General features: G+C 34.6%; 1 protein-coding gene across 6 annotated transcripts in view; it reads right to left on the bottom strand.

The window, feature by feature from the left end:
* The window catches only part of LOC141389026 (uncharacterized), a 559,199-nt gene that overhangs the window by 244,963 nt on the left and 301,079 nt on the right, over positions 1 to 13,157 (bottom strand). For 3 of the 6 annotated variants that reach the window (XM_073960023.1, XM_073960025.1, XM_073960027.1), the window contains one exon: positions 9,731 to 10,716. The gene's annotated coding sequence lies outside the window, so the exon portion shown is untranslated. Of the gene's footprint in view, positions 1 to 9,615; positions 10,717 to 13,157 lie in introns of all 6 variants that reach the window. The other 3 variants (XM_073960024.1, XM_073960026.1, XM_073960028.1) reach the window with 3 other exon arrangements.

The raw sequence follows: 13,157 nt of genomic DNA, 5'->3' as shown, positions 1-13,157 counted from the left end.
TAACCAAAAATCACGCTGTACCATACATCGATAAACACGGGTTATGATTGAATCCGAAGCATTGATACTTCCAAATACAAGTGAAGTAGATCTTGGTGTGTTTAAGAGAAAAATTATGCGAAAGATTTATTGACCAGTCTACGCAGATTGGTGAATATCGTCGTCGTATGAACCACAAGTTGTACCAGCCGGCCGACATGGATATAGTAAAAGGTATGGAGCTATAATAGTTTCGTTAGCTGGGTCACGTTAATAGAATTGATTAAAATACCCCCTTTAGAAAACCATATGAATACGAACAAGTAAAAACGGGGTTAAGTTCGGTCCGGCCGAACTTGTTATACCCTCCACCACGAGTGGCATTGAAGTAAAATGGAACAATTAGTTTCCGTTCGTTTATGAAGAAGACTGAATACCAAATTCACATATTTCGGTAAACCTAAACCTAAAAATACCGAAAATCAAGAGGTACGCTTCAATGGGGGATATAGGAAGACGTGAATATTTTATAACCCCATGGAAGATGGAATAACAAATTTCAGTCATTTCGGTGGGATATTGACGTCACAACCTTCAAAATACCGAAAATCGGGAGGTACCGTTCTATGGGGGTAATATGAAGGTGTGGACCTATACCTAAAAATGTCAATAGGCAAGTTTTATACCTCCAAGGAAGACTAAATACCAAATTTCAGCCATTTCGGTGGAATGTTGAGACAACAACCTTCAAAATACCGAAAATCGGGAGGTACCGTTCTGTGGGGGCAACATGAATGCGTGGACATATACCTACAAATTTCAAGTTGAAAGTTTTATACCCCCAAGGAAGATTAAATACCAAAATTTCAGCCATTTCAGTGGAATATTGTTGCCATAACCTTCAAAATACCGAAAATCGGAAGGTACCGGTCTGTGGAGGCTATATTAAGGCGTGGACCTGTAGCGATAAATGTCTGGGGAAAAGTTTTATACCCCCAACGAAGACTAGATACCAAATTTAGGCCATTTCGGAGGAATATTGAGGGTACCACATTCAAAATACCGAAAATCGGGAGGCACAGTTCTATGGAGGCTATACGAAGGCATGGACCTATACCGTCGAAATTCATATGGAAGGTTTTATACCACAAACGAAGATAAAATACCAAACTTCAGCTATTCCGGTGGAATATTGAGGCCTTAACACTCAAAATACCGGAAATCGGGAGGTACTGTTCTATGGGGGCTATATGAATGCGTGGACCTATACCGACAAAATTCTGGGGGGAAGTTTTATACCCCCAGCAAAGACCAAGTACCAAATGTCAGCCATTTCGGTGTGATAATGATGCTAAAACCTTCAAAATACCGAAAATCGTGTGGTACCGTTCTATGGGGGCTACATCAAAACGTGGACCGATATAGGTCATTTGCAATACCAAACATCCTAGGAGTAATAGCAACTTCTATACCAAATTACAAAACTCTATCTTAAAAATTGCGAGCTGTATCTTGATTTCAACAGACGGACGGACAGACATGGTTATATAGACTTAGAATTTTACCCTGATCAAAAATATATATATTTTATAGGGTCTCCGATGAATATTTCGATGTGTTACAAACGGAATGACAAATTTAATTATACCCTCCATATTATGGAGGAGGGTATAATAAATGTCCCAAAGGAAGGTCAAGCCTTCAATGTAAAGACAATGTCAAAGATGTTATCTCAAAACAAGACATCCAAAATCGGAAAAGGTTATTAAAAGATCGGCACTTATGGAACAAAACGTTCCGTTATTTAATATAAAACCATTTGAGTAAATAAGTAAGGGTCGTAGTTCCCATGTAACGATTCATCCTGAATTAGAGTATTTTACCAACACATTGTTCTACCGAATTTGCTGTAATCCGGTACCAGGAATTCTTATTGCATAGTAAACCTCCCAGCGAAAAATTTACAGTATTGGTCTATGATTTGTACATATATTCATTTCAGCAGATGTTTATTAGAACCTATTCGGTTTAATAATTTGGTTAACGTGTGTCGAAATGTATATACATATATACATTTCGACACACGTTAACCAAATTTTTAAACCGAATAGGTTCTAATAATGAGCTATGTATATCTAAATCAAAACCGATTTCGATAGAACTTGGCATACTTATTTCTAGACCAAATTCCGTCACACATTGTTAATTTCATCAAAATTGGACAGATATGGGGTGTTTTGTGCATCAAATACCTCAAATCGGACCAAAATATATATGGGAGCTATACACAAATCTGAACAGATTTCGATATAATTTTGCACTTTTATTCCTTGACCGAATTCAGTCACACATTCCAAATGTTATCAAAATCGGAAACACATAGTGTGTTTTGTGCAGTAAAAACGTGAAGTCGGCCGAAAATATATATAGGAGCTATATCCAAATCTGAACGGATTTCGATATAATTTAGCACATTTATTTCTTGATCGTATTAAGTCATCGGGGGCCACCGTGGTGCAATGGTTAGCACGTCCGCCTTGCACTCAGAAGGTCTGCGGTTCGAATCCCAGGCCAAGCAACATCAAATTTTCAACGGTGGCAAAATTCCCCCTCAGTAATGCTGGCGACATTTCCTGAGTATTTAGGCCATGAAAAACTTCTCTACAAGTGGTGTCGTAAGACACGCCGTTCGGACTCGGCAATAAAAAGTAGGTCCCATATCATTGAACCAATATGAATCGGCGTGTAGTCATTGATATGAGAGAAATCTCCCCTTGTCCCATCTGGGATGTTTGTGGAACAATTATATATATTAAGTCATATTTTCATCGAAATCGGACACATATGCGTGTTTGATGCAGTAAAAACGTGAATTCGCCGAAAATATATATAGGAGAGCTATATCTGAATCTAGACCGATTACGATACGAGGGGTGCACGAAAATTTTCTGCCCTAGGCAAAACCGGGTATGTGACAGTTTTTAGGCTAAACGTACTCAGGACAGTTTGTCATACGACCCAGTGTTGTGGTGTTTAAATAGAAGTGAAAAAATAACATTGCCAAAAAAAATGGAGCTTACTTTCGTTCGATCATTTTTTACAACTTTCGACGTGGGTAATCACAGCAAGAGTGCATCGATCAAATTAAAGCTTTGTATATCGATAAAGGACCATCCTATAGCACTATGAAAAACTGGTTTAATGAATTCAATTGTGAGCGACACTCACTAAATAAAAAATTATTACAAAAATTAAGTTACAGTGTCCATCATGAAAAATTATTTTCGAGTTTTAAGTGCACTTATAAATAAAACACTGTAACTTTAATTTTTTAATTATTTCTTATTTTTATCTTTTTTAGTAAATACATTTTTTGACCACTGACCATTGTTTGACCATAATTAAATTACAGTCAATTTAGGCTGAAAATGTAGATAAAAACTTCAAATTGCCTGAAATCGAGTGGTATCGTTATATGGGTGCTACACCAAAATCTTCTTTCTGTACAGTTGGGAACTCCAAATGCCAAGTTACGGCCAATTTGGACTAAAAATTAAGTCAAAATCCTCAAAACACCTGAAATCGGGTGGTACCGCTATATGGGGGCTATAGGAAAACATGGACACATAATGGTTTTGGTTTCATATTCATGTATTGTCATCCAAATCTGAAAAATGTGCAAAGTTTCAGTTCAATTGGTCAACTGCAACTGTGTTAAAAATGAGTTACTAGATTTGAACTAAATCGGGAGGTACCGCTATATGGGGGCTATAGGAAAAAATGAACCCATATTGGTTTTGGTTTCATATTCATGTACTGTCATCCAAATCTGAGAAGTGTGCAATGTTTCTGTTCGATTGGTCAACTGCAACTAAGTTAAAAATTAGTTACTAGATTTGAACTAAACGGACACCAAAGCAAGTTAAAAATCGGCAGTTGTGCCAGAAAACAAAATAAGCCATGCATGAACGGATAATGCAAGATCGTCATGTTATATACCGTGAAATAGAGACATCCTTGAGCATTTCTCCACCAACTAACATTTGATATTGCATGAACACCTGGCCGCAAAAATGATTTTTTCTCGCTAGATCCAGCAAAATTGGTCGCTCAAAAGAGGCTCTTGTGGATTGGTGCAAAGAAATTGTGAATAAAAACGATGGCGGTGCTTAAAATATCGTTTAAAAGATCGTCACAGATGACGAATCTTGGACTTATGCTTAGGAGCCCGAAACAAGACAGGAATTGATTGTTTAGGCCTTCGAAAGCTAACCAAATCCAACGAAAGTTGTTCATGTAAGAATCACTTTGAAGCAAATTGTCGTCAGTTTCTTCTGCAAACCTGACCGTGTGGCGACTATACGGCTTGAGAAATGTAGGACGGTTAATTCTGATACAATTTGTTTACCTAAAGTCTCCTGAGAAATTCGAAAAACGAACACGAGAAGACGAATCATTGACAATGCCAGCTGTCAAACATCGATTTAAACTAGCGCCTGTTTGACCCGACAAAATGTGGAATTGATGGGTCATCCGCCGTACAGCCCTGACTGGTGATCCAATAACTTCAATTGATTCTAGCATATCAAGATAAAAAGGCTTGGACAACGATTTTCGTCGCCAGAAGATGCTGTAAAAGCGTTCAAAATCCATGTTTTGCAGGTGTCTCAATCGGAGTGGGAAAAGTGATTCAATAATCACGGAGCGCCTTAACTTACTTTAAATGGAAGGTGCATACATCTGGGAAGTTTTTGCAGATTCTGAAACAACAATGCTCATAGATGAGAAAAATCAAAAAACCAAAAAATCGCCTGAGGGATTTTTAAGGAAACCGCAAGTCCTATCGAAATAGGACTAAAAAAATTTTGTAGCATTAAAAATTCTCTACAAGATTGACGTTTATGACATTTTCGTAGGTTTTACCATTTTTGAGATATAGAAGTTCAAATTGGGACAATGCACATACAGTATCGTCTCCTTATAAAACAATTTCATGCAGGGTACGCCTTAACTAAATTTAAATGAAAACCGAGTACAACTGGGAAGTTTTTGCGGATTCCGAAACAGCAATGTTCATAGATGAGAAAAATCCAAAAACTAGAAAAAGATCGATGGAGGGATTTTTAAATAAATCACGATCAATGTTGACATTTTTAGGGTTTTTTAGGTTTTCACGATTTTGCTTGTTTTTGTTTCGGGCAAGATAGGATGTGTTTTGTTCAAAAATTGTGGTTATGTCCAGACATAACCCCCATAGAACAGCACTTTTTAGCTGACCAGTGGTCAAAAAACTCATCCACCTAAAATTATTCCATATAAGTTCGGAATATTCTTTTTTGTAAAACATCGTCTCAGAACGATTATTCATGAGTTATTCACAATTCCATTTCGTCGGAGTTTTAAATCATTGATTTCGTATAAGGCAGGCCTTGGATTAGAAATTGAGATTTTCATCTGTGGAGAGATCGAAAACCGACCACACAACCGAAATCCTTTTTCCCTTAAAAATTATGTAGTAGATATTCAGAATTCTGTAATATTTTTCAGGAAATATGAATTTGGCGAATTTTTGAATTTTTATATTTTTGTGCCTTTTATCTTGACAATTTTGGACGTTTGGAATAAATGTGAAGTGCGGACTAATGTTTGAAGTTGCCTGCTACGTAACCGAACCAAATGAACCTCAACGTGACTAAAAGCTTCCAAAGACGTGATTTCACGGTAGTGTTCCCAATATACGAGTACCAAAACATTCAGCTATATCGAAAAATTTTTGGTAAACATACTTCTGGTTCATAGAGAACTCAAAATGCCTAATCTTGTATGATTCGATAATCTTGTATGATTGATAAATTCCAGTAAGGAAAGGATCACAGTCGGGCGGAGCTGACGTTATGATACACTACACCACTGTGAATGTGTAATACATATATATGAATGCTATATATAAATCTGAACCGATTTCTATATAATTTAGCATATTTATTTCTAAAATGAATTCAGTCATTTCATCGAAAATTTAAAATTTCATCGAAATCGGACATACATAATGTGTTTGGTGCAGCTAATACGTGAAATCGGTCGAAAAGATATATGCGAACTATATCCAAATTTATTTCTAGACCAAATGTTTTCACAAATTCCAAATTTCATCGAAATCGGACACATACAGCGCGTTTAGTGCAGCAAATAAGTGAAATTGGTAGAAAATATACATGGAAGCTATATCCAAATTGGAACCGATTTTTACCAATAGCTACAGCGTTCTTCCTTTGGCTAAAACAATGATGTTGTTCAATTTTCTGCTGAATCATACAATAAATGCGACCTGTGCGTTGCGAACGGACGGACGGACATGCATAAATCAAGCAGAGATTCTATGTATTTCCACAAAAGAAACTATGGGTCTATCTCGTTTCCTTATGCACGTTACATAGAAATGCATAATTACATAATATCCCTTACCACAATAAGGTCCCAGCAAACCAATTGTACCGACATCGTAACGAAATCAGAACAAAATTCGGACGCGACAACGAAAGTTGTACGAAGTGGTTGACATAATTTCGGAACGAAATGTCGGAGCGTAATAGAATCAAACCCGTTCGTGGGTATTGATTTGGTTACGAAGTTTTTCGGCAAATCACACACACGCGACCCGAACGCAAAGTAAGAGAGCAAATGTTTTGATTTTTTTACTTCAGTCTTGTACTGAATTTCATGCAAGCAGGTTGATGCCGCTTTATTTGTTTATTTTTGGGTACACAGAAAAGATTTTGCAGTTGTACAGCAAATATGTAGAGGGAAGAATTTGAAAATGATTTTTGTTTTGTATTAATATTTTTAATGACGCAGAATGCCTCGTCTGCAATGCAACAATAAAAAATGTATGTATGCTTAGAAAGTCTAAAAAAATCATTTTTATATACAATTTGTTTTTTCTCTCAAAAAAATTAACATATGAAGAAAAATACTTTTCAAATTATGAAGTTATTTATATTATTTTTAATTTAAGTCATACAAAGCGAACGCGGCAACAATATATTTTTCATTTCACACTCAATATGAAAATCATCACCCTGTTCTGTCAGTGTAATTTTACCCACACATAAACAATTTAAGCGCTCGCTCTTCTTGGTCGGCTATGAATAGAATAGATTTGTCTTCTCTTGTTCGTTTTTCGAATTTCTCAGGAGACTTCAGGCAAACAAACAGGCAACCTTTTGCTTCGAAGTGCTTCTTATATGAACAATTTTTGTTTAATTTGGTTCGCTTTCGGAGACACGAACGGCCGATTACTGCTGTAGTTTAAGGGTCCTAAGCAAAGATCCTTGATTCGTCGTCTGTGGCGATTTTATAAACGTCGTTTGAAGCACCGCGATCGATTTTATGCACAATTTCTCTGAACCAATTAAGAAGAGCATTTTTTTGAGCGATTGTCCAATTTTGCTGGATCTGACGAGAGAAATCCATTTTTGCGGCCAGGTGTTTATGCAATATCAAATGTTGGTTGGAGGAAGAAGCCTTGGCGATCTCGCATTATCCGTTCATTCACGGCATATTTTTTTCTAGCACAATGACCGATTTCGAGCGACCCTTACAACCTTCGTTTTTTGGCGAGTGCCGACCACTGTTGAATTCATTAAATCAGTTTTTCATAGTCCTATAGGATGGTCCTTTATCGACATACACAGATTTAATTTGAACGATACAGTAAATTCCATTTGTTTGCAAAGTGATTTTTTCAAGTCACTGTAAACAACACGTAATATAGTCGTACGACAAACTGTCCTGAGTAAGTCCAGGCTAAAAACTGCCAAACTTTCCAAAAAAAAAAAATCAAATGGCGCCTGGCAATACGCAGTGTTGCCTAGGCCAGGTAGTTTTCTTACAGCCCTTGTAGTAGAACAATGTAAACTTTGCGGACGAATATGTTGAGTTTATCATCATTAGCTTGAATTACATTGTGCAACACTAAAAATGTAATCAACTTCTAGTGGGCGTTTTCTGAAAGTGCATATTAAGACTAAAAACCCCTAGTTGGGTTTCGTGTTTTTAGATCGGGTTTGGATTTTATTATACCGGGAGTATTATACCATTTTTTCAATTGATCCGTGCTTTATCTCAGAAACTAATAAGAATTTTGCTTTGCAGTCTTCAGCAATATTTGTAGTCCTAAAGTAGTAGAACTTATATGTCGAACAGACGATCTACGAAAAACCACATATAGCGTATCAAAATTGATAAAATATAGGAAAGATTACATAATTTCTGGAATTATGGTCAGTAACTGCCAAACTATTAATAGTTGAACCAAGTAGCCTTTGGCAAAAATTTTCCAAATAATGCCCTCAGCATTTCTTCAGAACATTCTGAAACTGTAAAACACTTATTTCATGTTGTTTAGGCGGTATTTCATATCATACTTTCTACAAAACATATTTAAAACAACGTTCACACAGGCTGTTTATTCTCATATTTGAAATTTCAACGTATTGTTGATATATTTATCAAATTGTCGTTGAAAAATATGACAGAAACAACGCGATAGAGGAATTTTACAACAATGATATGATCTGAAGAGTTGTGTATTACATTCCAGCGAATATTTTTCCCAAAGATAACATTAAGAAAAATGTTACGGGTTTGGAGATACGCTGCGAAATATATACAAATCACGGAAATTTTAGATATATTATAAAATTTGAGGCAATAAATGAGGGTATTCGTGTTCATTATGTTTCCAAATGCATTATTCTTGTTATTATCTACAAGTTTGCTGCGGATGTCATGGAAAGATTTGTATTGGTTTCAAAGTTATAGTCCCGATTTTCTTTAAAAAGTCAATATTAAGCCATGTTTAGATAGGGCCATAAAATCCGAACCCGATCTAACAAAACTAAACCCAAAGAGGGTTTTTGTCTATTGCGTCTCTACTTTCATAAAAACCGCATTTGACATTGTTTGCACAAAATTACCATGAAAATGTTGCACAGTGTTATTATATGCTGCATTTATATTTAAAATATTTAAAAATTGTATATGCGAATTTTATAACCAGCCATTTTGCTCTTCGATAACAAACTAAAAAGAAGCCAAGGAGTTAGATATATACAAAAGGTGGTTGTTGTGCGAAGGGAAATTTGTTACAGACATATCGATTCGAATTCGTACCGAAAACAGAAGAAAAACATTAACATATTCGAAGGGAAATTTACTTCCGACATTCTCTCGAAAATCGGAACGAAATCTGAACGAATTCCCCTACAAAAAATCGTATCGAAATAGGAACGAAATCTGAAAAATGTTGCTTCCGAAATTGTTCAGGTGTGTCGGACATCTGACATTGGTTTGCTGTAGGGTATAAAAAGGAATTTGGGGCGTATCGATTGATCCGTTCGAGGGTTATCGTTCACAACAGCAAGGCAGACGACGAACGTAAAATATTAAATGTACTCCAAGTTGTCTGAAATGATTACCATCCAAATATAATTCTGATTCAAAACCATTTTTTTTCGTGAGACACATTTTCATTCATATCAAAGTGTATTTAAACTAGATAAAATAAAGGCTGAGGATGAAAAAATGAGGTTTATCTTTAAAAAAATTTCTTGTTTTTAATTTTTTGTTACAAACATAGCTAGAAGGTTGCAGCTGTCGGCAAATATAATTTAATGTTCAAACCTTTGATACGCAGTGTACGTTATTAATGTATTTAAGCATTATTAATACACAATTTATATTCACTCACTTTTCTTTAAGTGGCAGTAATTTATTTGGATATTTTGCTTTAAGTACTTTTTCCACAATGACACTTCACGGTTTTTTCCTTTTAATTGCTATTTGTTTTATTCAAAAAACTTAATTTTTTGTTACATACAATTCGATTATTGGCATGGATATTTGCTTCAATTAAACATCACTTTTTTTAAATTTAGCAATTTTTGTTCACAACACTCCTTTTTTCTGTTTTCTATGTTTGTTTTAATTTTTATTAAGCAATAAAAAAAGAATATTTTCATATATGTAGTTTGTTTTTCATATACATTTCTGTATGTACGTACTTTCACATATAGTATTTTGTTTAGTTAGATGATATTTCTGATGTTTGTATATGAATTTGTTTATTTCATTTATTGTTGGCAGTATGCATTTCTCGTTTTATTTTTCTAAATTTGCAAAAACAAATTGCAACTCGAATGCAGCAAAACGTTTTATATCGTTTCTATTTCACTTGTCATAACAACCAAATGTTGCAGCTACAGCAGACGGTGGCAGACAGTTTGATATTTTTTGTATTCATTTGAAAATAGAAAAAAAGCAGCATACGATAGCTGGTGTTGTCTATGGGTTGGTCTATGTCCTTGCCCGGCAGTTTGGTGGAGTATTCAGTTGAGTTTTTGCTGTGACATAGTTTTTGTCTCATTGTCGTTAACAATTCCCAACTGTGTACCTAACAGCAGCATCATCATCATCGTCCTCATGTATACACTAAATAATAGTTATATATGACATTTCTTTTTTGTTGTTGTTTTGTTTTAGATTTGCTAAAACTTTTTTTCTTTGCTATGATTTTGTGTTATTTATTTATATTGATTTCATTTATATTTGCTTTTCAATGGATATTTTGTTGCTTTTTCACCAACACATTTCACATATACACATAAATCTTTTTGTTGCTTCTTTTTTTTTGGGAGGTTTATTTCTTACGCCACTTGACAAAACAAGTTGAATTTACTGCAAATAAAAGAAAGAGAAAAAATTTATGAATATTTATTTAAAGTTTGTTTTTTTTATGTTATTATTTGGAAAAATTATAAAATCCAAAGAAGATAAAAACACTCAGGTATTTTTTTATGAAAATAACACATAAAATCTGTTATGTTTACAATACAGGTGGGACTAAGAATTATCATTAAATATTTGTTATAGTTTTTTATTCATCTCTTTTTGTTGTTTTTGCTTTATTCGTAGTGGTGTACGTAGTATTTGTGTATCATAAAAATTTCCATAATCATAAAAAATGTTATTTGGCATGTTGTTGTTTTTATTTGCCTTGAACTAAAATATCAAATAAAGCTAGTGGGAAAATTGCATTTTATTGTGTATTTAAATTTGTTGTTGTTTTTTATATTCTCAATTAAATCACTTGGTAGATTAATAAATTATATCTGGTGTTGCAAAGTATACATTTTTTAATAAAAGTGTGTGTGTGTTTTTAAAGACTTATGAATATGTATGTACATATGTCCTTAAAAAACTGTATGCGCAAAAACGGATCATTGCCGAGCTTGAACCAAATAAATCACAGCAAAGAGAACTATTAATTGTTAATAGAACAAATAGCTATTAACTGAGTAACCACTATTTCACTATAGGTAATTTGACCTGTTTTTATGGCGAAAATTAGTATCGTTGACTTATGGACCTATTAAAAATTTTTAATGATTTATATGCAAAATTAAGTTCAAACGAAGAAGTATAGAGTAGAATTCGGTTAGAGCAAAAATCGGTTATAACAGACTGCATTTATAACGAACCAAGTTTTGTGTTCCCATAAAGTTGTTCTTTATATTTGTACACAAATTCCGCTTCGTAAAAGGACCACGAATATAAAGAACAAACAATTTCATCGCGCCAGTTTAATTTCTTACATTTTGTTAGTATTTACAGGCCTGTCGATAGCTATGAATTTAATAACGGTTTACAATATGTTATACAATATTAATATGTAAGCTAAAATAAAAATTTTTGTAGAACAAAATTTGTTTTTCCTACCCCCCTATTTCCCTATTTTATTCATTCGACCATATTTCTGGTCGTATCAAAGTGTAGGGTATCTACAAAAAATGTGCCTCTTCGAAATTACTGTTTTAGAAACCAAGTATGTTTGGACGAAATTCGTTTCAGACAATTTGGAGTCAATTTAGCCATGTCCGTTTGTTTGTTCGTCTGTCTGGCTTGTGTGCACGATAACTCTCGAACGGATCAAGAGATTCGAACCAAATTTTTGGGTATCGTAATATGTTGTCCAAACTTAGTTTAAGTTCGAACATGAAGCATATCGGTCCACTCCTTCGGGTACCTCCCCCACAAAAGTTCAAAATTTTTCTCTAAAATGGTGTGACAACTTGAAGTGAACAATTGATTTTGTCCAAACTTTGGATATCGTATTATTCCTTTTTGATATATATTGGACCCGAATATGGACTATATCGGTCTACTTCTTCGGGTACCTCCCACAAAAAATGCGTGTAAAGTGAATTTTGAGAGTCCCTCTCGGATCGTGTTGAATTTTTGTTTCAGTAGGATGTCCTTGCGGCTTCCTTTACTACGGTACACTTTTTTCTTGCGCAATTCCATACTTCTTGAGATATTAGCCTAAAAGCTCCACGAAACCCTGATGGCACCAACCAAAATGGCAAATCCGCAAGATAATTCCCGCAGGGATTTTTTGATTGAAACAGACTTTGCACATCGTATTGTTCCATCCAGTCATGTATCAGATTGGAATATGGACTATATCGGTCCACTTCTTCGGGTTCCTCCCATAAACAATTTTGAAAATATGAAGGTTAAGAGCTCCTCTCGCATCGTTTTGATTCGTTTATCAGTAGGTTGTTCTAGCGACCTCATTTACAACGGTACAAATTTTTTTCGGAGTAAGTCCATACTTCCCGAGATAATGGCCCAAAAGCTCCAAAACGCTGCTGACACATACTAAAATTACTATGCAATATAACTTTAAAACTTTTTCTAAAATTTCTTCCAAACTTAGTTTAAAGTAATTTAATATTTTTAATCCTCTATGAAGAGGTTTGGTTACTTAGATTTTAAAGCAAACTCGTGACACAAAATCAGTATATTTTATATACGGCATAATAATTGTGTTTTGTTTCGTTATTTTCATCAAAATTGGACATGCTTAGCGAGATTGGTGCACCAAATACCTAAAATCGGCCGAAAATATATATGGGGGCTATATCCAAATCTGAACCGGTTTCAATACAAATTTGCAGACTTATTTCTAGTCCGACTTTGGTGATATTTTCCAAATTGCATCAAAATCGGACAGAATTTGCGTGTTTGTTGCACCAAATACCTTAAATCAGGAGAAAATATATATCGGGGATACATCCAAATCTGAACCGATTTCAATATAATTTATTTCTAGTTCG

The sequence above is a fragment of the Musca autumnalis genome, unplaced genomic scaffold, assembly GCF_047663935.1.
Source record: "Musca autumnalis isolate F117 unplaced genomic scaffold, ASM4766393v1 scaffold_1, whole genome shotgun sequence".
Lineage (NCBI taxonomy): Eukaryota > Metazoa > Arthropoda > Insecta > Diptera > Muscidae > Musca > Musca autumnalis.
This window is presented reverse-complemented; position numbering and strand designations above follow the sequence as displayed.